At 46.7% G+C, this 24,769-nt stretch overlaps 1 long non-coding RNA gene across 1 annotated transcript in view; it reads right to left on the bottom strand.

The window, feature by feature from the left end:
• The window catches only part of LOC138447796 (uncharacterized), a 54,788-nt gene extending 31,010 nt beyond the window's left edge, over positions 1–23,778 (bottom strand). Inside the window, exon 1 of the long non-coding RNA XR_011259952.1 lies at positions 23,349–23,778. This is a non-coding gene — a long non-coding RNA (uncharacterized lncRNA). The remainder of the gene's footprint in view (positions 1–23,348) is intronic.
• Between the last annotated feature and the right edge of the window lie 991 nt (positions 23,779–24,769).

A 24,769-nucleotide genomic window follows, 5' to 3' on the forward strand; every position in this document is an offset into this window, starting at 1 on the left:
CTCCAAAACTGGACACAAGGCGCCCAAAAGCTAATGATGGTGTTATTGTTTTTTGTTATGAATTTTCTGTAAGAAAATAAAAAATGCCTACGGCCTATAATTTTTCCACAACAAAACTGGTCTGCTATGTTATTTACCTAGGTAGGTGTCAGGTAGAGGGAGCAAAGGGAGCCCACACTACTCGGCCTAACATTGTTTTCCTCTCCTCCCCTGAACCGAGTATTCCGACACCCCTCCCACCCATTCCCCAACCTCGTCCTATTCTCTTGTCAGGGGGATGCCCCCTGAACTCCCCATGTCTATGTCCCATGTACCTTACCCTGTTAATTACCTTTATTGTCCCCTACCCTTCAACCAGAGCTCTTCTGCTCCCCCAACCCCAGAATTCCACCACCTCGCCCACTCTGCTCCCTGCCCCCCTCAATCCTGTTTTAGCCCTTCCCCTCTTTCAATTACTAGCCTTTCTCACCCCACTCCCAAATGAACGCAGCCTCTTCTGCTGGGTGCAGGCCCTTCTGTGGTGTGGTTCCTTGAGTAGTTGTTAGGCTAGCCCGCTCCAGCCCTTCCGCGTATTCTGTATTCCAGTCTACAGGCCGCTCTGCTCGCCTGTGGTGCATTCTTTGGAATGGGGTTTCTGGGCGTGAGACTGTACAGGGCTGTTCTGTAAGCCCAGGTATCAGTCTGCATGGGGATAGTGGGCCAGTGGGATTCCTCCCCATCATGCACCACTGGATTGAGACATCGGGTGCAGTCCAACCAGTAGATTCTTAATCATGAGACACTTACCCATGTCTGAACTGTCAACATTGTAGTATTGTGATCAAAGGGGAGTTTATGGTCTCAAATGCCCATGCAGCAACTATTTCACTTATTTATTTTATTTTGCATTTGTAAAGCGCTCTGAACCCGGAGGCATCTAGTCGCTGGTTGCAGCACAAGACAAGCTTCGAGTCAGATTGTCTAGCGAAAGCCGGCGCAGGTCATTAGGCAAAGAGCCAGGTTGTCAGGTGTTTTCTGAAAGTCCCGTAGGAAGGTAGGCAGCGAAGGCAAGGTGGCAGGGAATCCAAAGCTTGGAGGCAGCGACTGGGAAGGTAACGCCACCTGCTCCGGATCGCTTGAACCTGGGCACTGTCTGGCGGTTGCGGTAGGCCGATCTTGTAGGCCTTGTTCATTTGGCTATGTGTGGCCTTTGTGAGAGGTATGCGAGGGCCCTATTGGGTAGACATCAGTGGGTGATAGAGAGGGAGCCAGTGCAGCTTTCTTCTGGCATCTGAAATGTGCTCATATCTGGGAATACCAAGGGCAGCTCAGAGAGAGTTTTTTTGTGGATGATTTGGGGTTTCTTTTTTTATTTATTTTGTATTTATTGCTCGTGTGGTAAGTAAAACAAACCTTATGCAAACAGCACAAAATGCATAACATGCATATTCTTTAAAAAGTACAGTATTAAAAAAAACATTTCAGATGACTAATTAACATACATTTACACAGCATCAATAAAGCTTTCCTCAAATGAATACCTTTGTTTAAAAGTGTTAAACTGCAATACAAAGGGCCATATTCTGTGCATTAAAATTCAAAACCAAAAAGCATACAAGTTTATTCATGTTCCGCTCAGAGATGCCAGAGAATAGGGCGTTACAATAGTAGTTTTGGTCCTATGATGGCTCGAGCGATAGTGATGCGATAGTGATGCAGTTATTAACAGAGAGTCTGCTGGCGTTTCTACGTTTCGTAATGTGGGCAGCAGAGGATACAATGGCACTGACTTGTCTCGTCATGTCTAGTGTGGCATGCAGATGAATTCCCAGTGTTTTGAATACCAGTGAGACTGGGAAAGTGACACCATCAATCCTGAAGGAGCGGTAAGCCGGGTTTACCTTGTGGAGTAGGGCTTGGGGTTCAAAAAGAAAGATTTCTGTTTTTTTGTCATTCAGGCAGAGCAGGTGGGAGGTCTGGATGATCTCGTATGTGGTGTTGTGAGAGGGTGTTTCCTGGGCATAGTTTCAGTGAGAGGGGGGAGGATGTGTGTGTTGTCTCCGTAGTTTGTGCATGTGATTCCAAGGGCATCCATGTTGCCAAAGAGAGGTTTAGTGTAGATATTGTAGAGAGTAGGGGAGATGCAGGAGGATTGTGGGGCACTGCAGGTGACTGGAGATGGGGGGGCTGCAGATTCCCTGGAAAATACCTGCCTGGTTCTGTCAGCGAGGGAGGAGGCCATCCATTTGGTTGCTTCAGGAAAGAAGTTGGCAGCAGTAGTCAGATGGTGGCACAGTGTTTTGTGATTTACGAGCTCTGAGCAGCGGACAGGTCTAGTTGTAGTAGTAGAAGAGACGATTTGCCTGTGTCTCTAGTGTCGCCAAGCTGATTTTTAGATAGAGTAAGGCTGATTCAGTTCCGTGTCTTGGGGCGGAAGCCTGACTGGCAGATGCAGAGGATGTGATGGTGCTCTAGGTAGTCTTGGAGCTGGAGATAGGCTGCTCCATCCACAGTTTTCAAGATGAAGGGGACAGTGGTGATTGGTCAGTAGTTTGTGGGAGTGGTGGGGTTGAGGGAGGGTTTTTGGGAAGGGGTGTGATCCAGGCTTCCTTGAGGATAGATGGTTTCCGTCTCTCTCCCGTTAGCCACGATTTCGGACGCTCGCTGTGTGGAAGGACAGAAATCAGCTTTCTCTTCAAATCTACACATGAGAAGCGATGTATGAAATCCTTGAAAATATCATTTAAAGCACTGGGATAGCACGAAAGAGGTACAAACAGAGCCAGTTGAACCAATTAACTTTGCGGATGCTTTTGGTGACCATTTGATGACTCATCAGAAATGTAAAGTTACTTGTTACAAGTATCAGGTGACACTCATCACCGTAAGGAATCTTATGTGCCCACTACTTCACACTGGTGAATAATTTGGAAATTGGAAATTGAAAAAACACATTATATGTTGGAAGAAATCAGCAATAATCTTATTTTGCTCCCGAAGAAGAGAGTTATTCTCTCGAAACGCATTGATCTAAAAACTTTTGATTCATTATTGCATATTTTGTATTAAGCTTTATGTACTTTGTGTTATGCTTTAAATGAAGAATTTTGTATGACTATGAATACAAAACATCTCCTTTTGAAACATTTTTGAGAATCTTGATTTATTTATTTGGAGAACACGTCGAAAATTAAGAAACATTGAAGTATTGACATCTGAGTAATGATTACATTGCTTTGAAATATGATATGTTACGAAGTGTGATAACATGTATTTCTAAATAACAATGAAACATAGTTACATTGAATACATGAAACCCCAATTTAATGTTGACTGTTTTTTCCTGTACATATAGGTGTGCAGGGGACGTGGGTTCTCATATATGATGAGTTCTCCAACTCTTGTGGTGTCATTAAGGCCTAGGTTGAGGTCACTGAGAAGTAGGAGTTTAGCCTTGGGTTTCAGGGTGGTGGTGAGCGAATGCAGGATGTCCTCTTTGAAGGAAGGGCTGAGGCCTGTTGGGCGATAGATGAGGAGGTTTGAGATAGTGGCGGTGGGTGCAGTGCTCCAGATAAGATTTTGAGGTGGGAGCATTCTACGCATGATTTTTCAAATTAGAGAGAAAATGCAATTTCAAGACGGTAAAAATGAGTTTTCTCCTCTGCAAGAGAGTAAGACTTATCCAACACATGCACCCAATGCATGTGTAAAATCAGGCCCGTAGACCAAAGAGTTGTTGATCAAAGTTGTCTGGCTTGCGCGGAGCCATTCACTCCACATGCAAACGACACAGCCCATCCGAGCACATAGTAACAACACATCACTCCACTTGATAATGGCATATATCCCCCGTGAACATGCTAGCTACACATCTCCTCTTGACACATACTAACGAGTATGACATGTACTCTGTGCCCATGGTACAGGCACATCGCCTTTCAGCATTTCCAGAGATCTGCTGTTAGCATTTGAAGAGCAATTTGTGTCATTTGCATGTGTAAATTGCACCTTTACACTGTGTGCATGCTAACAGCACATCTCTATGCATATGCTAATGGCAGACATTGTTTTCATGTATTGATAGAACACATTCTGTTTAGCAAGCCTGATATTTTCACACGTTGACAGGACATATCTCTACCCATAGTGACCTCAAATCTCTTCTCTGCGCATGCTATTGGCACATCTCTTCTCGTCTGCTAATGGCTCATCTTCTCTGCGCACATACTAGTGGGACAGCTATCTGTACATGCGTGCTGAATTCGCGCATGTGCACAGAGGAGGTGTGCATGCTAACGACACACCTTCTCTACGCACATGCTAATGGGACATACCCTCTCTGCACAAGCTAACTGCACATCACATCCCTGCACGTACTAACTGCACATCCTGTGCAGCGACGGGATGGCACATCTTGGCTCTGCATGCTAATTGCACTTCTGTTCCATACTAATGGCACATCTATTCTTGGCACCTGCAGATGACACATCTTCACTAAGTATGTACAATGGGGACATTTCTTCTCTCCGAGTACTAACATAGCATCTCCTCTGCCCATGCTATAATGGCACATCTCCTCTCTGCCGGTCTTAACATCAGGGGTCCCTTCTGCACAGGCTAATGTTGGCAAAGCACATGCTAACGTTGCATCCAAAGAAAGGGTGGAAAGCTACCGGGCAGTAGGGTGGCCTGCACTTCCCAAGTTCCAATTACGTGGAGGGCTGACACAGCCTTGATGGGTGTGGCACAGAGGGAAGACCACTACTATCAGTGCTGGAAATGGACAAATTGTACTGGGGACAAATGTACCCGATTTTCCCCCTCCCCTTTCCTTATTCAGCCTGACTCGAACACGTCTTCGCCAGCCCCTACCAGAATGGCCAACAATGCTCCCCTGCCATTCTGCTTGATTTTGTTGTAATAAATCAAGTATCATTCGAAATGGGGTAATAACTGTTACTACAGTGCTTAAAAGCTGAAGGAATTCGGCTAAAAGTGCTATGTAAGAACACATACTCCCTTTCCACGTGTTATTGGCATAGCCTCCGTAGACATGCAGCAGCACATCTCCTCTCTGCGCATGCTAACTGTGCATTCCTTTTCTGCATGTGCCTGTGGCACATGGCCTCCCTGCATGTGCTAATGGCAAATATATTCAGTTCCCGGGCTGCCCCGCATCTCTCATTCAGGCTAATGGAACCGTTCATCCCTGCATGGGGTAACGGCCCATCCCTCATGGTATAGCCCAGCAGCAAGCGCACGTCTTACTACAGCCAGCATAACTTTATAAATTATACATTACAGAGCAGGTTTGTAACGGCCGTGGTGCAGCAAGTAAAGGAATTATTGCAGATGTGTTGGCTCCCGACCCTTTATTTCAGCACTGTGAGGGAAGAGGTGGGGGTGGCTGGTGGCTTGGTAGAGTGAGCCGACCTACCATACAGGGGTGCAACAAAACCTACATTTCGGGGGGGGGGGTTAAATTGTGATGGGAGGGGCCACTCCAGAAAATAGGCAGGGCAAACTTGGAGGCTCTGCCCCCACTGTTCTACCCACCTCCCCCCATGGTTTGGTGTGGGGACCAACTATTGAATAGTATATTTTGAAGTGCAATATGCAGAGAGGTTATGGAGGACTTTCTTGAGAGTAACAGCTTTAAAGTTTTACTGCATTTGTTCAAGTATCTTTTTCTGAACAAACACAGTAAAGCTTTAACACCACCCTTCCCTCACCTCTCTGCCTAACAAAAGGCAAGTGTGCACATCCAGGGGTGCACCTAGGCTAAAATGCAGGCGGGACTACCCTTCAAATGTTGGGAGAGGTGCTAACTTCTGAGACGGTGGAGGAGTGGCAAACATACTTGTGTAGGGGCATCTAACTTCATTACTCACTATAATGAGACTATTCTAGTGCAGCCTCAATGTTACAATCAGTTAACTCTCTCCTTTAAGTCTGAATACAACCACTTCTTGCAGATCATGAAGGTCCTAGAAAGTGTGAAAGTGGCAGATGGCGTGCAATGAAAAACTCAATATCCTAGCATAACAGGGCATTGCAGAGTGTGGGGCAGTACTCTGGATGGCCCAAGCAACTTCAGTGGCTGGGAGCAACAGGGGAGAAAATGTAATGTTGGTTCTACCACAGTCTACCATCAACTAACCCCTGCAGCAGTGCCAAAAACAAATTCACCTCAATCTCCCACCAATACAAAACAGCCATCTCCGCTGCCAAAACACGAATCTCCAATGCCAAATCGCACTCCAAAGAAATCTTTGCCATCTTTAATGAGCTCATCTCCCCCCCAATACACCTGATGAAATAATCAAAGATGAAGCCTGGTGTACTAGTATCCAAGCTACCATGCTACACAAAATTGACCTACTCCAAAAGAAAATCAAAGACCATTGCAAAGCATTACCTCAAAATACAGGAACTAAGCCTACCAACTCCACAACCGCCTCGTCTAAGCCCACCATACCTAACTTCTCTTTCAGGGACGTCACTGAACCAGAAGTTATCAACTTACTAAAAAATCTCAACCCCCCCCCTTGTAAAGGAGATATATGCCTGCCAAAGCTCATCAAATACTGCGCAGACTGCTTTTCACGGCCTTCATCAATGCGTCCTTTAGATCAGGCATTATCACAGCCAGCCTCAAAGAGGCCTGGGTCCGCCCCCTCCTAAAATAAACCACCCTCGACCCCCTACAACCCATCAACTACAGACCGATAACCACAGTGCCATTCCTCTTGAAATTATTGGACAAAGCTGCACATTGCCAAATCTAACACTTTCTGGAAACCCATTCCATCCTTGGGATCAGGCAATCAGGCTTCCGGAAAGGACACGGCACCGAAACAGCCCTGGTGGATCTGAAGAATCATATCACCCAAATCATGGATAAGGGAAAGCCAGCCCTACTGCACCTCCTAGATCTTTCAGCCACATTCGATCTGGTTGATCACAAGACCCTCACCTCACACCTCACACACTCAGCCAATTTCTCTAAAGAATCAGCTCGCTGGATCACCTCCTTCCTCGAGGGAAGAGCCATGAAAGTCTTCTCGGACACTGCTAACGCCACACCCACGACAATCCATTGCGGGGTCCCTCAAGAATCCTGCACTGCACCCACACTTTACAACCTGTTCACTAAGCGTCTCTTTGACAAGCTTGACTCACATGGCATCACATACACGAACTACGCGGACGACACACAAGTACTTCTACCTCTCTCAGGCTCATACCACGAAGACGCCAAGCCACTTCACACTATCTACTCCATCATTCAGGCTTGGATGGCAGTCAATGGCCTCTGCCTTAATGGAGACAAGACTGAAATCATGATACTAGGACAACAGAGCACCCTAGACAAACTGGACAAACTGTACGCCAACTTCTCCATTGACAACTCCATCATCCCCGTATCCACAGCTGTCAGGACACTGGGGGTATTCCTAGACTCCTCACAAACAATGACCAGACAAGTCAGCGCAATCACTTCCTCATCTGCGCATACCACCAAACTTATAAACGCCATCAAGCCATACCTCTCAAAACCTAATTGCCTTACAATAGCCAGAGCAACCATTGGAGCCAAACTAGACTACTGCAATGCCCTACTAGCAGGTACATTGGCAAAAAGCCTAAACAGACTACAAGTCACTCTTAGCATCCCAAGAAGAGAGCATATCTCCCACGCCAGACACTCAGCCCAATGCCTCCCGGTTAAAGAGCAAATCACACTCAAAATCCTCACCCTCACACACAAATGCCTCTCTCTTTCCGCCCCGTCCTACCTATCAGAGACCATCTCCAAACCCTCCTCCTCACGTCTCACCAGGACGCAATACACCAATCTACTACATATCCCACGCATCAAAAAAGCCAAAGCCGGTGGCCCAAGCTTCCCCTACATTGCTGCCAAGTCCTCGAACGCTCTACCTGCTGACATTAGAGTGGAGAACTCACTCCCGATTTTTCATAGAAAACTGAAGACCTCTTTCGTTGCACAGTAACATGTGACACTCGCTAACTTTGTAAATATACTGCACTGTAAATATGTACAAATGCCATACATGCTCCTGTAAATTATGTATCACTCATGTATATACAACCAAAATATGTCTGTAACAAGCGCCACGATGCCCCCTGGCTGACGTGCGCTCTACAAATCCGAATAAATAAATAAATACAGTCCGCTATAGTAGAATCTCTGGTGCACTGACTGGCTGGTAAGACTATGTCTGCCTGTCAAATCCACTGTTACAAGACTGGGGTAGGGCCAGTGCAGCAATAATGCAATTCTATGCAGCAGTATTGGAGCCACTATAACAGAAGCACCAGGATACACCAATGTGTCCCTACACTTATTAAAACGGTCCTTTTGTAAGGGTGTAAACTTAATCATTTATGAACACTCCAATTTTTGCAATTGAAATCAGGGTGAGATTACATTATTTGGCCAGGATCACACACTTACGCTAAACAGCGAAGCTGGGATTTTAACCTACTCTTTCAATTTGGGCATAGTCACCTTCTTCCACGTTTTACTTGGAACAAAAATTTAAGTTTTGGGTGTCAAGACCTACAATAATACTGTCATATAGAGTTTACTTGCAAAATAAACAAATTGCATAGTAAGGCATCATGACAACATGTAAATCCTTATAGCAGCATGTTGAGCCTAAATAATATCACTGTACCTTTATTTTCCACAACCTGAATAGAAAACTATAAGATGCAAAAGGCAACAAACATTATGATTTCCCCACTTTATTTTCAGCACTTTAATAACACAGCAAAAAATAAGTTCTGCCATAAACTCACTTAGGTATGGAGATTCGTCACACACCTCCACTGTGTTGTTATGTATGGTTAAAGTACTTTCAACTAGGGACATCAAAGCAAACGTTACTTTTTAGAATATCAAGCTATTAGACATTATGGGTATGAACACTTTTTAAAAGGGGTACATGCTTTAGTGTGTTGCTCGCTTTAACTGTCACAGATTTGCAAGGGGACTCGTGGTCTTTCAGTTGGAAATTCACCATCATGCATAAGAAAGGATATGCGGTTGAAGACAAAAGAAATGCTACAGTGCCATCTAGTAGTGGAAAGCATGTTTTTTAAATGAATAAATACAGCGTACGCGGTTCACAGTAGAAAATGAAATCATCCGTATTGGCTATAATTACATGCGTAAAAAGGCACAATATGCACATTTTCTGGATGGCTGGGTGGTTGATAATGAGAGTTTGGGGGACATCATTTCGCAGTTAGGAGACAGGCTTGAGATTGAAGCTCTGATGAGGAAAGATTCTCTATGGATCAAGGCCACACCATCACCTCTACCATCAAATCTGTCATGGCAAAGGATGGTATAACCTGGGGGTATGGTGATCGTTAGAGCCGCACCTGCTGCAGCATGGATCCATGTTTCTGTTATGGCGAGGATATCTAAGTCATTGGACGTGATTAGGTCATGACTGTCTGGGGCATGTGCTGGGATGGATCTAGTATTAATCAGAGAGAATTTTAGGGGAGGCGATGGTGGAGTAGGCGAGCTGCTAGTGAAGAGATTTAATTGGGCTGTGGGGTTTTTCAGGTAAGTTCAGGCAGAGTGGTGTGGGGCTATTAGGATGGCGTGGTGTCGCAGTTGGCAGTGTTAAGGATGCAGATTTCTATGTGTAGGTTATGGTTTTTTATATATGTAGGGGTAGCAATAGGCGGAGGAGTAGTCATGCGAGTAGCAAGATGGGTGAGTATGGTGAGACCTAGGCATGAAATTGGGGTGGTCTGTAGTTTGCTGGAACAATATGCAGTGTTGCTTCCACAGAGCCTGGTTCTAGCTAGGACTGGGGCGTTGTGTAATGTGGGGAGGTATGGTTAACGGTGGGGGGGTCAGAGGAGGGAGGAATCTGGTAGGGAGGATAGTGTGGTGAGAAGGCAGGAATCGTGTTAGGAAGTGTGTGGCCGGAGGGCATTGGTCGGGGCAAACCAATTTCTTTTTTTAAATAAGCACTAGCTGCGGTTTTTTTTCTAGGTTTTCCGGGCTGGAGGAGCCCAGAAAACTTAGAAAGAAAACTGCAGCTTTTAAAACATTGTATTTATGTTTGTGGTGGCTTCAGCTTGGAGCCCTGCGGGCTCCAAGCTGAAGCTACCGCAAACATAAATACAACATTGTTGTATTTAAAAATGCTACTGTTTTCTTTCTAGGTTTCTCACTCTCCTCCGAGCTGGGGGAGCCCAAGAAACTTAGAAAGAAAAACCACAGCGTTTTTAAATATAACCACGTTGCATTTCTGTCTGTCGTGGCTTTCACTTTGCGTCTCCTGGGCTCCCTCGGGGGAGCCCAGGAGACTGAAAGTGAACGCCGTTTCAGGCAGAAACACAACGTGGTTGTGTTTTCAAATGCCGTTGTGTTTCTGCCTGCAGCAGCTTTCACTTTGAGTCTCCTGGGCTCCTTCGGGGGAGCCCAGGGGACTCAAAGTGAACTCTGCTGCAGACAGAAACACAACGTGGTTGTGTTTTCAAATGCCGCAGTGTTTCTGCTTGCAGCAGCTTTCACTTTGAGTCTCCCGGGCTCCCTCAAGGGAGCCCAGGAGACTGAAAGTGAACGCCGTTTCAGGCAGAAACACAACGCGGTTGTGTTTTCAAATACCGCTGTGTTTCTGCCTGCAGCAGCTTTCAATTTCAGTCTCCTGGGCTCCCTCAGGGGAGCCCAGGAGACTCCAAGCAAAAGCCGCCGCAGTGAGAAATACAATGTTGTTGTATTTGTAAATGCTGCATTATTTACAAATACAAAAATGTTGTTATTCTGAATGCGGTTTGGGAGCCCAGGAGACTCCACGCGAAAGCCACCGCAGTCAGTAATACAACATTCTTGTATTTATGTTTTCCGTGGTTTTCCAACCACAGCAATCACAAATACAACAACGTTGTATTTGTAATCGTTGAGCCTTTGCTTTTTACCTTCATTTTGCATTTTCTGTGCTTCCCTGGACTTGGGGAGCACCGGAAATGTAAAATGAAAGTGAAGGCAGCCTCCCCAGCTCTGCTCTGGCTGCAGTATGCAAAAGCTCCCATAAGGGGGCTTTTGCTGCTTGTTTAGTGCCACCAGGGCAGAGCTGAAGATGCTGCCTGAAATGGCAAAATGGATGCTCCCATGTAAACGCTTTGAGCCTCGTTTGCTCAAAGGTTTACATAGGAACTTTCATTAAAATATGTTTAAAGTATGTTTTAGACTATTGCCCATCTTTTAAGGCAATAATATTTTAGAGCGCACTGTTCCTTTAACTCTAAAACTCCTGTTGTTCCACATTTCATTGAACACACTCACTCTGTCACTCGGATGAAATGTAGTATCTTTGAATTTGTACAAATTCCAAAAAGGGGAGGTTGCATTGTAAAACCTTTAGCACAACGTGTTACATGTTTGATAGTGATAAAGTCCGCTCTCTCACCAAAGAAAATAACTTTGCGTGGGACCTTGGATGCCATATTTGAATAATCTGTATTGTGTGAAAACGCCAACATATTGATTAAGTATATTTAATACAATATTTTCGGTATCCTGTTCATTCATTGACAGTAATTACTTTGTGGTAATTTACTATGAAGTAATTTCTTTGAAATTACTTCGACTAATATGGGTATTTAAGGGCAAAGGGGGTCGGGAGGGTTTTGGGAGGGTTAGTAATGAAGTGAAAGTGTGGTATAGGGGGGAAACCCCCAAAAATAAAAAATAAATAAAAGTAAAATGTTGAAATAATTACTTTTTAATAAATGACCACAAAGTAATTACTGTTGATAAAATGACATGGATCCATTTTCCTGCTTGGCATAGTATTAGAAATTCATCCAATTGGGTTTTGCAATATTGACAATCTTGAGTATATTGGTGTTTCAATTATTTCGATATTGCTTTTTCATTACTGCAAAATCACAGCTTTGAGCTGTATATTTTATTATGAGTCCTAATTTATTTTTACTCTTCTCTGATACTTTTCCCACTTCCTTTAAACAAACTTCAGTTTTTCCCTTTCTTAAAAAATCTGCACTCAGTCCCTCTCTCCCCTCTAATTTCCAACCCATCTTCCGTGTAGCCTTCTTATCTAAACTATTGGAACATGTTCTTTACACCCAGGTTTTTCTATTGTCAACCAGCACTCTCTTCTTTCCCCCTTCCAATCTTGGGTTCATCCCTGTAACTCTACTGAGGCCGCTCTTCTGACAGTCTCAGAGTCTCTCCTATCCTCACGATATTCTAAACGTTCCTCACTTCTTGTTCTCCTTGCTCTATCTGCCGCATTCGACACTGCTGATCACACTATTCTGCTCTCTACCCTCTCTGATTTTGGTTTACGGAGTCATGTAGTTAAGTGGTTCCACTCTTACATGTCTGACTGCACTTTCTCTGTCTCATAGGCCGCCAATCCTCCCGGGCCCTCCTGCTTTCTCATGGGGTACCTCAAGGCTCTGTTTTAGGCTCTCTTCTACTCTCTCTTTACTCCTCTTTACTCCTCTCGTCGTTTTCCCATCGTGGCATGCAGGTAAGCACTTCTTCGGGGTGCCTCTGCCCCTCTCAGAGGATGTGTTCATTTTTTTTTTCTCTCTCTTTCACCCATGGCGGCCCCGCGGTCCGAGATTCCCCAATGCTGCCTCCTATTCCCGCCTCCCGTGCCCTCCCACTGGCCCTATTGGCCAAATCCCTCTGTTTGCCTGTGAGGGCCTACCCCTCGGCAAACGTGCTTCCTGCGCCATTTCCCATCTTGGCGTGCAGGTAAGCACTTCTTCGGGGTGCCTCTGCCCCTCTCGGAGCATGTGTGCATTTTTATGTTTTATTTTTTTCTCTCTCTTTCACCCATGGCGGCCCCGCGGTCCGAGATTCCCCAATTCTGCCTCCTATTCCCGCCTCCCGTGCCCTTCCACCTGCCCCTATTGGCCAATTCCACCTTTATCCCCGGCCTATCTTGGGCAGCCCACTGCCCGGCAGCCTCCTCGGCTAAGGGCCTCAAGGCAAAGGGCGGCTCCTGCATCGGCGGCTCCAGGATGTGTCTGCGGGTGTCCGCAGGGGAAGCCAGTGAAGCCAGCAGTCAACAGACACCAACAAAAACTGTGAGTGTGGCATAGGTGGGGAGTAGTGCAATCACTCTGCTCCAGAAAACCACTGCCACTCTATTTTACCTCCCAATAACATAGAGTGCCATAATATTAGCATGTCCACACTTAGATAGAATTGTGAACACTAGACTGCGTCGCGTCTGGATAGAGTTGTGAATGCTAGCATGTCCACACTTGGATAGAATTGTGAATATAGGCATGTCCACACCTAGCTAGAATTGTGAATATTAGCATGTCCACACTTAGATAGAATTGTGAATATAGGCATGTCCACACCTAGCTAGAATTGTGAATATTAGCATGTCCACACTTAAATAGAATTGTGAACATTGGACTGTGTCGCGTCTGGATAGAGTTGTGAATGCTAGCATGTCCACACTTGGATAGAATTGTGAATATAGGCATGTCCACAGCTAGCTAGAATTGTGAATATTAGCATGTCCACACTTAGATAGATTTGTGAATATTAGCATGTCCACATCTAGCTAGAATTGTGAATATTAACATTTCCGCACTTGGATGGAGTGGTGAACATTGCACTGCGTTGCGTCTGGATAGAGTTGTGAATGCAAGCATGTCCACACTTGGATAGAATTGTGAATGTCGGCATGTCCACGCTTGGATAGAACTGTGAATGTCGGCATGTCCACGCTTGGATAGAATGGGAACATTAGCCTGCATCGCATCTAGAGGTTTTGATTGAAGGATAGCATGCCCGTGCCTAGATGAAACCCGAATGTTAGCATGTGCCACACTTAGAACTGTGAACACCAGCCTGCGCCACTCCTAGATTACATTATGAATGTTAGCATGCCCACACCTAGATAGAACTGTCAACATTGGCCTGCGCCGCTTCTAGATAGGACTGTGATCACTTAGAGAAAACTGTGAATATTAGCATGCTAAAGGTTAGGTAACCCACTAACCAATATAACCTCAAACTCTGCATACTTATCTCACTCAAACCTCACACAACCATCTGTCGCACCACAAGCCGCACACACCTCACAACACTGCAACAACACATAAGCCGGAGCAACAGCACACGCGGACTGACACCGATCCAATACCTGCACCAAAGCTCAGTATCTGGTGTATACCGAGCTGAAGCTGCCAACAGAACACCACTCCTCTCACTATCCTACTCCCTCTTCACCTTACTAACCCATCCCACCTTATCGTTTACAGATCCGCCAGAGCGCCTGGGCACCAATTCCGTTGGTGACGGTGTGCGGTACAAATACCTATAACATTTAACATATATTTATACGGATGATTCACAGATTATTTTACATTCCTCTCGGACTCTATGCACTCTTCACCCTCGGCCTGCTTGCTTTCTATCTAATCTTGGCTGTCCCCTCAGTATTTGCATTTTAACCCTTCAAAAACTGAAGTTCTTTTGTTGCTCCCTTCCTCCTCTCCTTTTGGTCTCATTTCCACCCTCAGCACTGCGCATTTCTACCTCATCTCTCAAATTAGGAATCATTTGTTACCCGTCTCTCTCCGTTTTGCTTCACATCTCCTCCATCTCTCATTCTTGCTGATTTCATCTATTTAACATCCGTAAAGCCCGCCGGTTTCTAACCTCTCATATTTCTCAACTCTTCATGTCATTAGTAACATGTTCTCGTCTATGTTATTATTCAAGTCTAGTGCTTGGTCTCCTGGATAATCACCTTGCCACTCTTCGATCAATCTACCGCTCCTCTATTTGTGTCCTTTACACCCTTGATCCCTCTCATTTTATCTCTGCGTTTTGAACTCTCTTAGATTATTGTCTTTTGAAGCCCAACTCGTATTCTCCTTCCTATGCCTGATATTCAAAGGTCTCCACAGTCCTGCACCCCCTCATCTTTCCTCCTTGGTCTCTTTCTACTCTCCATCGCATCCTTTGTGATCTCAGTCTCTCTTTCAACTAGTTACACCCTGTGCCCCCTCTCGTTTCCGCTCCTTCTCCCTTCTCGCTCCCAAGCAATGAAATGCCCTTCCCCTTTTGATCAGGTCTCTATCCTCTCTTTCCCTCTTCAAAGCAGTCTGAATGATCATCTGCTCTCAAATTGATTTGTGTATTGTTCATGCCATTTGTTATACCATTAAAACCTTCTGAAGCGCTTAGGCGTTAAGCGCTATGCAAACAAAATAAAGTACACACAAAATAAAGTACACATTACAAATACTCTGTATCATGTAATTTTGTTATAGTTTTGTAGTTGTGCGTAATTAGTTACCTATTTGAGATGTATTCATATTGTCGGAAGAAGCGTTCTACACCTCCAACATGGCACCCACACAGAGACACATAGCTTACTTTCTTTAGTGTTATACGTTCCATGGAGTACCTCCAACATGGTGTCCAGATGCAGACATTCAGCATTCTCTCAATAATGTTACAAGCTCTATGGAGCACAGTGTGGCATACTTAAGCATTTTCTATATAAGGCACATGTTCTTCCATTGAAACGTTTCACCAGTTGAGGGTTAATTCTTTCTCAATATCCAGCACGAGTGCAAGAAGTTCATCTTTAGTCACCTAACATCGTTTACATTGGTTAAAACTTTCTCTGGATCAACTGGGATGGACGGCATTCACCTAAGTTCATCAGGGACATCTCAGGTTGCTCTTGTTTAAGTATTTGCGTGACTTTTTATTGAGGTACTCATTAGAAACACTGCTTAGAAAGAGTGGGGAGATGCTTTTTTGGGTAGATCTACATATGGAATCATTGTTATAAGGTGAATCCACTGTTTTCTCATTAGAATTTGAGACAACTTATTATGTCTTATTGTTTGTTTTTTGTGTTTTCTCTTTCTTGAATGTAGTCATTCTTTGAATCATTAACCTGTTAACTATGAAAGGTACAAACTCCTCCGGCTATGCTACTTGATCATCAAGGCTTAATGAGCTCATGTTTATTCACATTTGACTTGATCAATCTAGCGATTGCTTTGATTCAGTGATTCGGCCCTTAATGAGTTAACTCTGTTGACAAGCTGGTCATTGCATTTCATGACAGCTTGCATGAAGTCAAGGTCAGTGTTGTGTCTTGTCTTTCTCCGCACGCGGCCCTGCATGCATGGAATGCTGCGAGTGTGTGAGAATGTTATGTTCTGAATGGTTCTGTGAGTGACATTTGAGGAGATGGGTTGGCTGAGAGGGGATACCGGTGGATCTTCTGTCCATATAACTTACCTGATGTGGCCTAAATGTATTCCTGTTGCCGGAGCTGGAACTTGGTAAAGATTTTTCCTGCTCCGACACTGCTGTCAGTGTCGTGCTTGGTCATGAACCCAATTTAACAGTCAGCATCTTTTTTCTGAGTTTTTGAGGGATATACTCTACGTGTATTATACGACGAATACTAGGTTGACTAAGTGTGCCTTGTGGCTTTTGTAGATAATTTATGAAGGGGGATTCCTGTCTCCTGATGAAGGGTTTTCCTGAAACGCGTTGCGAAATATTGCAGGTTGCCGAATGTTGATGAACTTCATTGCATGGTGATGATTAAATTATTGATCTTGTTTGTTGACTAATTTATCATGTGTATAGGATTTACAAAACAGTACCATATTTTTCATGTACTTTTTTGCCTCTGAGTTATTGAGTTTTCCAGGTTAATGAATGAAGTGTTCAATTATTATAAGATTTTTTTTTCTAAAAAAAAAACTCTCTAAATGATGCATTGGAATTCTTCCCCAGTGGCGCTACACTGTTCGCACAGTTATTCCCTGTGAGCGCTACACTGTTCGTACAGGTTGCTCTGGAGGACGATGGTTGTGGTTACTAATAGGCGTCCCAATAAAAGCTCACATTATTGTTACCAATGTCTTTTCAGAACCTTGCATTGGTTCCGGGTTTTATGCTGGTATGTTGTTCTGACTCTGCGAATATTAGACAGCGCAGCTATTGGACGTCAGATAATCCATTTAGTCAAGGCCCTTTATTATCCTGGTCGGATGGAATCATGGGCCCTGGGCTTGGAGGTTCTTGGGGGTCGGGGGATGAAAGGGCATGTGGTTACCCTAATGAGTTGTCAGGGAAGGTGGGGAGGCAGGCTCTTGCTTCAGTTGCCCGACCCCTGGCAGATAATGTGCTCGGACAGTGGGAGGCCCTCTGTGAGAAGGGGACCCCCACTGGCGGGAAGCCATGCGTTGTCTGTGAGATTCATGGCGAGCGCCCCCCATTTGGTAGCTAGGCTCACAGTGCCTTTGAAAAATATTGGGATTGTGCAAGAAATACATCATGTGTCTGTGAACTTTGTACCGTCTCCTGATGCGTCTTCGGGTAGGGTATGATTGCCGATGCGGCCGTACCTGCGGCTGTCGTCGATTGACATGGAGTATGATACGTACCTGTGTGTCCTGGCTGGTTTTTGCGAGGATCCTGCCCTGCAGTCTGATGGAGTCTATTCTCTGTGTCGCTCAGTACGTTCTTTGAGGGACTCATTGCTGCCTCATCAGCCTGGCCAGGGGTTACAGTCTGAACAACACATGGTACTCTAGGGCAGGATTGTTCTAGAACGTCGGATCTCGCATGTCCAAAAGGGCGGGCGCATGGTCATGCTCGAGGTACATTAGTAGAGCTGTGTTGTGTGGACTGGATTGTGATACCCCTGACACTGTTGGTCAGGATTATTGTGCATCAGTGTGTGAGGTTCGAATATTTTTATTTTATTTTCAGTTAAGATTTTATTGAAAATTGGAATACCACAGCAAAATATATGCAAGCAGAAAAACACGCTCACACTAAGGTTCGAAAACACAGATCCAAAGAAATGTTACACGTGTGCCATAAAGGCCGTGTGTTCCTGGGGTTCCCAAAAACATAGAGCAGCGCAGGTGCCCCAATTAACACATATCCATAACCTGGGCATTTGTCCATTAGCTATGCCATTTGTATCAAACATTTCTCATTTGCAAGCCCCTTTCCTTTCCCCTCCAGTAAGGTGCTTCATGAGACATTTCTTTTGTTTTGGCATAACAAGGCCGCAGATTTATTTTTACATGTACATAACCACTGCAAACAGGTATTAAAATTAGATCCAAAAGGTGTGGCGACTGCTCCTCGTCCTGCTTCCCCCTTTACCTCCATGTTGAATTGCAGGCACAACTCCCCCAAGGCCTTCGAGCCTGAGAAACTGCCTGCCCCTGCAGGTCTTTGCGGACTGGGGGAGCGCCGTTTGTTGGGGGGAAGTTGAGCCCCAATTGCTACCGCCAGACACCCCCGCCGTTTAGGCTCCCAGAAGGCGCTGTCTAGAATGGGCGAAGCCCCTTCCGGTTTAGCAATGGCTCATTTGGAGTCTTTGTCTTATCCTAGGTTGCCACAACCCGCCACGCCAAAGGTGGGTTACCGCCCACCGTGGCTCCCCCCTTTCCGGGCTTATAACTGCAGTCATTTTGTGCAGATATTCCAGAAAAACAAATCCATTCCTTGCTCCGACAAATGCACTCCATCTTTCAAGTAGTATTCCCTGTTTTTCAAGTTGATCAAACCATGTCTGATATGCTGAAAGCCTCTCCCTTTGCAAAACTTAGCCATGGCCCAATTCAACTTCCTTCTTGAATTCTCCACGGCTGCCTGACTCTCAGCTCCCCTCCATTCGTGTCTCGAAATGATTTCTGACCACACGATTTCAGTTTCTCCCATTACCACCGATAGCTCCTGTAAAGAAGACATCATTTCCTTGAGCAAGATCCCCCTCCCCAGACCAGCCAAGTCATTGCCCCCGAGGTGCACCACCAATACATCGGGCCTCCGATGTTCCCTCAGGAGTCTGCGCACGTGCCCCTGTAGCTGTGCCCCTTTCATACCCGGCACTCCGTGCCACTGCACCCTGAATTCCCCGGCGGTCAACACCTCCTGCTTGGCTGTCCAGCTTGCCCTGGCCCTTGACACAAAAGGAATGGCTCACCACCCAGGCGGACCGTCGCCTTCCCTTCTTCGATGCTATTGCGAGGAGATAGGAGGGAAGAACCTTTTTTTTTTTTTTTTCTTTCTCCAGGCCTGACCTACCGCTTACAACAACCAGACCTCCAGCCCCAATCTGCTTGATTGCCTCTGCACCCAGGCCCATCCCTGCTGCCAATGTGGCTGCCCCTATCCTGAAGGAATGCGTCCCCTAAACTCCTTTCGAGAACCCTGCCTCCACCAGCGTCATGTCCAACACCTTTTTAAACTGAAACAGACTTAACGCTGACCCGTCGTTATGTACTAGAAAAGGGGCCTCCTCCCCCGTGTGAATCCTCCAACTCAAATACTTGCTTACGCCTCCTACTGGACAAACCGGACTGTCCCGTGTACCCCCTAACACAATGCTTCTGCCTTTCCCCGACTGATCGGTCTTGGGTCTCCTCATAAATATGTATAACCGCTCTCCTTGTACCCCTATATCACAGCTCCTAAGGAAACTTACGCTTTTACCCATCTTGTTGGCAGGGACCAGCTCGCTCACCCTTAAGGCCCCAAAATTGCCAGTGAGAAGGCTGCTGCGCACAATGCCTTTTCATAATCATCCCTACACACCACCACCAAACTCCTGATCAATTCGTGCAACTACCCCACATCTATGGGCCGCCTCTCGTCGGGTTTAACTGTCGTCTGTTTGGCCCAGCCCCTCATTGCCATAACAATGTAATGCTCTTTGGTGGGCTCGGGCCTGCCCCCTAATTTATAGAAATGCGCCACTGCTGCTAGGTGGTAAGCCACCCAAGACCTGGACCTTCCTTGGTGCCAACACCATCCCGCAAAGGCCCGCACTGGCCTTTCCTTCTCACTCTCGGGCAAGATGTTGCTTTGAAAGGCCATGAATTGCTCCCAGCACCCTCTATATCTCAGCATTGTGCCTGGTGCGAGTGCCGTGTCGCTCAGCGAGCTCAGATCTCCCCAACCAATACCACCATTGTGTCTGGAGGGGTGTCATCCTTGTGCTTGCCTCTGGATGATTTTCCCAGAACTTTCCCCACTGTAAACGAGAAGGAGAGTCAGCGGCCACATTCTTAACCCCGGGCCGCTCCCCCGTGGGAAACCTCCAACTCAAATACCTGTTTACGCATCCTACTGGACAAACCGAGCTGTCCTGGGTACCTCCCAACATAATGCTTCTGCCTTACTGCACATTATTAACCTGCCTTCTGTGAATCAGTAGTGACACTGCACAATATTGCCACAAAAAAGAAGAATCTTTTAGATGTACACTCGAATAATACTTTAGCCTTCCTATAGTGCTACGAACCTTCGGGTATCAGAGCGCTGCTTATTATTACCCACGGTGTGCGGTGCTCATTTATCGATCCTGGAAGGATGAAAGGCTGAGTTTTGGCCCCGCCGTGATTCGAACCTGATGTCAAAGTGAGTGCTCTACTTGCTGTGCCACTTGACCGGCTTTGCCTCCTCCTGGTGTCAAACAACTCCCCTTTCGTTATTATTCAACCCGGGGAATAGCCCTTTGCCACCATGGGCTCCTTTCCACTGGCAGCCAGAGGCGTTGCTAGGGGGGAGTGGGGGGTGAAGCCCCTGGCCTTGTGACCGTAGGCCCGGATAGAAGTACAGGAGCCACAGCCAGAAGACCCCACCGTCCCGACAGTACCGCAATTAGCATAACCCTGGTTCTTTTTCCGGACCTAGCATCACGCATGCCGCCGGCACCTCAATGCCCCATAGCCGTCCCCCAGCTAAACCTGTGAAACCCTGCATAAGACCATACCGCCATCCGCGCAACTTATGTGAAACGCGACAGGACCCAGTTCCGCTATTCCGGCAACTCCCTCTTGGACGAGGGGGATGCTTGGCTATGGTCACCGTAAACCATGGAGCAATGCCCAAAAAGGGGGGAGGGGCGAACCAGTCACTGATGAAGTTGTATATTAAATTAATCCCTAGTGCGCTTCCCATCCTTGTTCAGCGACTTTCCCCTCTTAAGGTGTTCGGTTCGCCAAGAGGAGGGAGCTACGGCTGCCAACATTGTGAACCATGCCCTAATTACAACATACCAGACAGGGGCCTCCGTTCCCACCCTGGCTCCACAAGCCTCATAGGTGCCATCGCCAAATGCCCGTTTAACCGCCTCCCCGAGCCGGCAGCCCTTTCACTTTTAAAATACCCAACTCACTACCAATTCCATCCGTAAACTGTGTGGGAGTATCCTTACCATCCCGGCCGCACCCTTGCTCGAGCCGTACCCCGCGTGTCTTCGCAGACCCTGCCCCGCAGCAACAGGGGCGCTATATGAGACGTACCTTCCAACAACCAGCATGCCCCGCGAGTTCTGCCGCAGGTCTAATATTGTCTGACATCTGACCACATTTCTGGCATTTATTTCTTAATAAGCAAGTCCCTCAAACAGTCGCTAAATCTCACGGAAATGCACCACAACAAAAAGGTGCTATCTGCAAAGTAGCTTCCAAACCCAGCATGCCCCACAAGTTCTGCCGCAGATCATAATATTGTGTCACATCTGAGCCCATTTCTGCCCACTATTCCTTAGTAAGCATGTCCCTTAAACAATCGCTAACTGTTAACGAACTGCTCTGCAACACAAAGGCTCTATATGAAAAGAGTCTTCCCCAAACCAGCCTGCCCTCGTAGGTTCTACCGCAGATTTTAATATTGTTCGACATCTGACCATATTTCTGGCAGTTATTTCTTAATAAGCCTGTTCCTCAAACAATCGGTAAATGTTACCGAAATGCACCGCGCCAAACAGGCGCTATATTAAAAGTACCTTCCAAAAACCAGCATGCCCCGCAAGTATGCCGCAGCTCTTACTATTGTCTAACATCCGCCCATATTCCGGCAATTCTTTCTTACTAAGCATGCTCCTCGGCAACCGCTAAATGTTACCGTAATGCAGCCCGAGCCGGACGCCCCTGCGCCTTCGCAGACCCAACCCCGCAAACTTGGCGCCCTGTGAATTTTGTACTTCAAAAACCCAGCATGCCCTGCATGCTCTGCTACCACATACTATTATCTGCCATCATACCCCTTTTCTGGCAAGTGTTTCTTAATAGCATGTTCCCCAACGAATCGTCCCATGTTACCGAAATGCAGCTTGCGCTGGGCACTTGACTACCCTCTAGTCTGACAACCAAAGACAATATTTGATAATTTAATCCTACCACCAGCTGCCGGACGTAACCCGACACCAAAGGCATACTTTGCGCCCTACACTTCAACAACCAGAATGCAACGCAAGAGTTCATACTCTTGAACAACATCCACCCACCTTCTGGCAATTATCTTGGCCCATTAAAGGGGCCCGCTACATAATGTGCCAATCAAATGCCTTATTTGAGCCTGCCTCGTGCCATGATGTGTACTCGCTTGTGACCGACATCACCCTCATGCATAGAAAACATCCCCCAAGCAAATGCATTTTTTTTTTTTGTGCCCGCATCGCGCTGTTATACGCACTGTACTTGGCAGACTATCTTCCTCTCGCCCATTTTATTTATTTATTTTTTTTTTATTTTTATTTGTGACCCCACATCACCCTTTGTGACGCGCTGCTCCATTGTGGCTGCCTACCCACGGAGCAGCCATGCACAAAGGAGATTATCTAACTATTCCATTTATGTGCCGCATGCAGGACTCAAACCCTGGTCCCCAGCGCTGTAATGCAAGCACTTAACCTCTAGGCCACTGCCGTTCGCTACCACAAAGCCTGCTATGGTCACCACTCTGCCTAAATACAATACCAAGGTGACACTTGTAACGCATAGATACCATTTCACCCCGCCTGATGACTGCTCCGTTATAATTTAGTAGTTTCCTTGAACTTACTAAAACATTTTTAATGCATTCCATTCGAAAATAACAAACCCACGACGGCGTACACCCACATTTGCGAACGCCTCCCCTGCTTAGCAGCCAACATTTTCCCCTTAATTCAACTTTGCACAACGGATCGCATGGAAACGCGTTTCCGTGACCGTTTCCTAGCTCTCGATTGGACCACATATGATGAAAGCAAGCCACGCATTCAGGCATCCTTTTACCGGCTTTTATAATAAAATGTCTCACAAAGTCCACCTCGACATATGCCGGGTGTACCTCCCAACTCGATGTTGGTGCATTCCAAAGAACGCCATTCATAGCTTCCGCCCTCACCCCCACCCCAGTTCCCTGGAGTGCATAGCAGTAGGTGACTGCAGATGCGGCCCTCTCTGCACGCATCCTTAATTTCCTACGCCCGCCCCCGTGCAATTAATCTGCACGAAACGCAACCCCTACATGCCCGGCTATTTACCTCTTTCCTTGTTAACGCTGCGTAATCTACGATCTCCTCTCTCCTGAACTGGCCAACACCTTCTCTGGAACTTCCAGTACCGGACCCCTTCCTTCACTGCGACCACACGAACCTCCTCACATGGTCACCGCAACACGAACAGGAAAGGCAAAACGAACATCCTTCTTGAAAACGAAATCCTCCGATTTTTGGCAGGCGCCCGGCTGCTGGAAGAGCTGCAAGTGATCCTGTGCCGGGCGCCCGCCGCTTATGTAGCCCAAGCTCCTCCTTCTTCCTTTCTTACCCTTCGCGGGCTTTTGCGGGCTTTTTGGCGCCCTTTCCTCTGTTCACCTTGCCGCCCTCTCCCCTGCCCCTGTGGGGGGAGGGACGAGAGAGCGGAAGGAGGACGGCCCCTGCCCCGGTTATCGGGGTGCCTCCTCCATTCTCTTCGTTCACCCGTTCGTCACCTTCAAGATAACTGTTACATGTGTGCGCGCCAGCAAGTTTATCTATCAGCTCCGTGCAGCACTGACGCTGATCGCTTGCAGGAGGCACCCCTGCCCCCACCTCCTTGCTTGTGGGGATTCCGAAGAGTACATGGGTTTCTCAAAACTGTTGCTGGTAAAATAGAGCAGCGGGTTAACGCGCCTGCTACCTTTAAATCTTCTGAAACTACTCGAGTGGCTTAACCACCCAACTCTCCCCTCCCCCAATACAAATAGCCAGAACTTATATTAACGTGTGAGGCAGTGGCATTGCGAAAGAAAGCTTTGCAGCACGGGCTAGGAGGGGGTTGGTGGGGTGGGGGCAAGCATAATTAGCTGGGTGCACTCCACACTAACGCAACAGCAGAGGAACTCCCAATAAGATAGGCGGGCAGCTCCCACATTGGGGTGCACTGGAGAGGAACCAGGTCACAGTACACCACTTTTTTGCACCGCCGATTCGGTGCTAATAAACCGAACGAATGTGCTAGATATTATAACATGCGATGTAGGCAGGCACATTAAGCTCCATTTGGCGTGAGGGCGTTTCAACATGGCTGCAATGTCAGCCACGTGCAAACGTCCCTCGTGCCAAATTGGCGGCGCCAGAAAAGCTTCTGAGCCAAAATGGGCGCGCCGAACTGGCTGCCGCGCCAAAGCGGTCGCACCAAACCGGCCCGCGTCGAATTGGCGCCGCCAAAAAGGGGTGTACCGAATAAAGCAAGTATTTCAAAAGCAGAGTGCGGCGCCTCAGGGTAGGAGGGTGCTCTACTCTCGTAGGATTGAGTGCACTAACAAGGCTAATTTATTTGAGCAGCAGTTGGGGCACTGCCGAGTGATTTCGGTGCAGTGGTTCAGATGTGTACATATGAAGTACAACTTTTTAAACAATGCAGGGTGACGAGGGTACAGATTGGGTTGCACTAGCCGAGTTTGTGCCCAGTTATGTTCCCGAAT

The sequence above is a fragment of the Ambystoma mexicanum genome, chromosome 1p (assembly GCF_040938575.1).
Source record: "Ambystoma mexicanum isolate Mex_15411 chromosome 1p, UKY_AmexF1_1, whole genome shotgun sequence".
NCBI lineage: Eukaryota > Metazoa > Chordata > Amphibia > Caudata > Ambystomatidae > Ambystoma > Ambystoma mexicanum.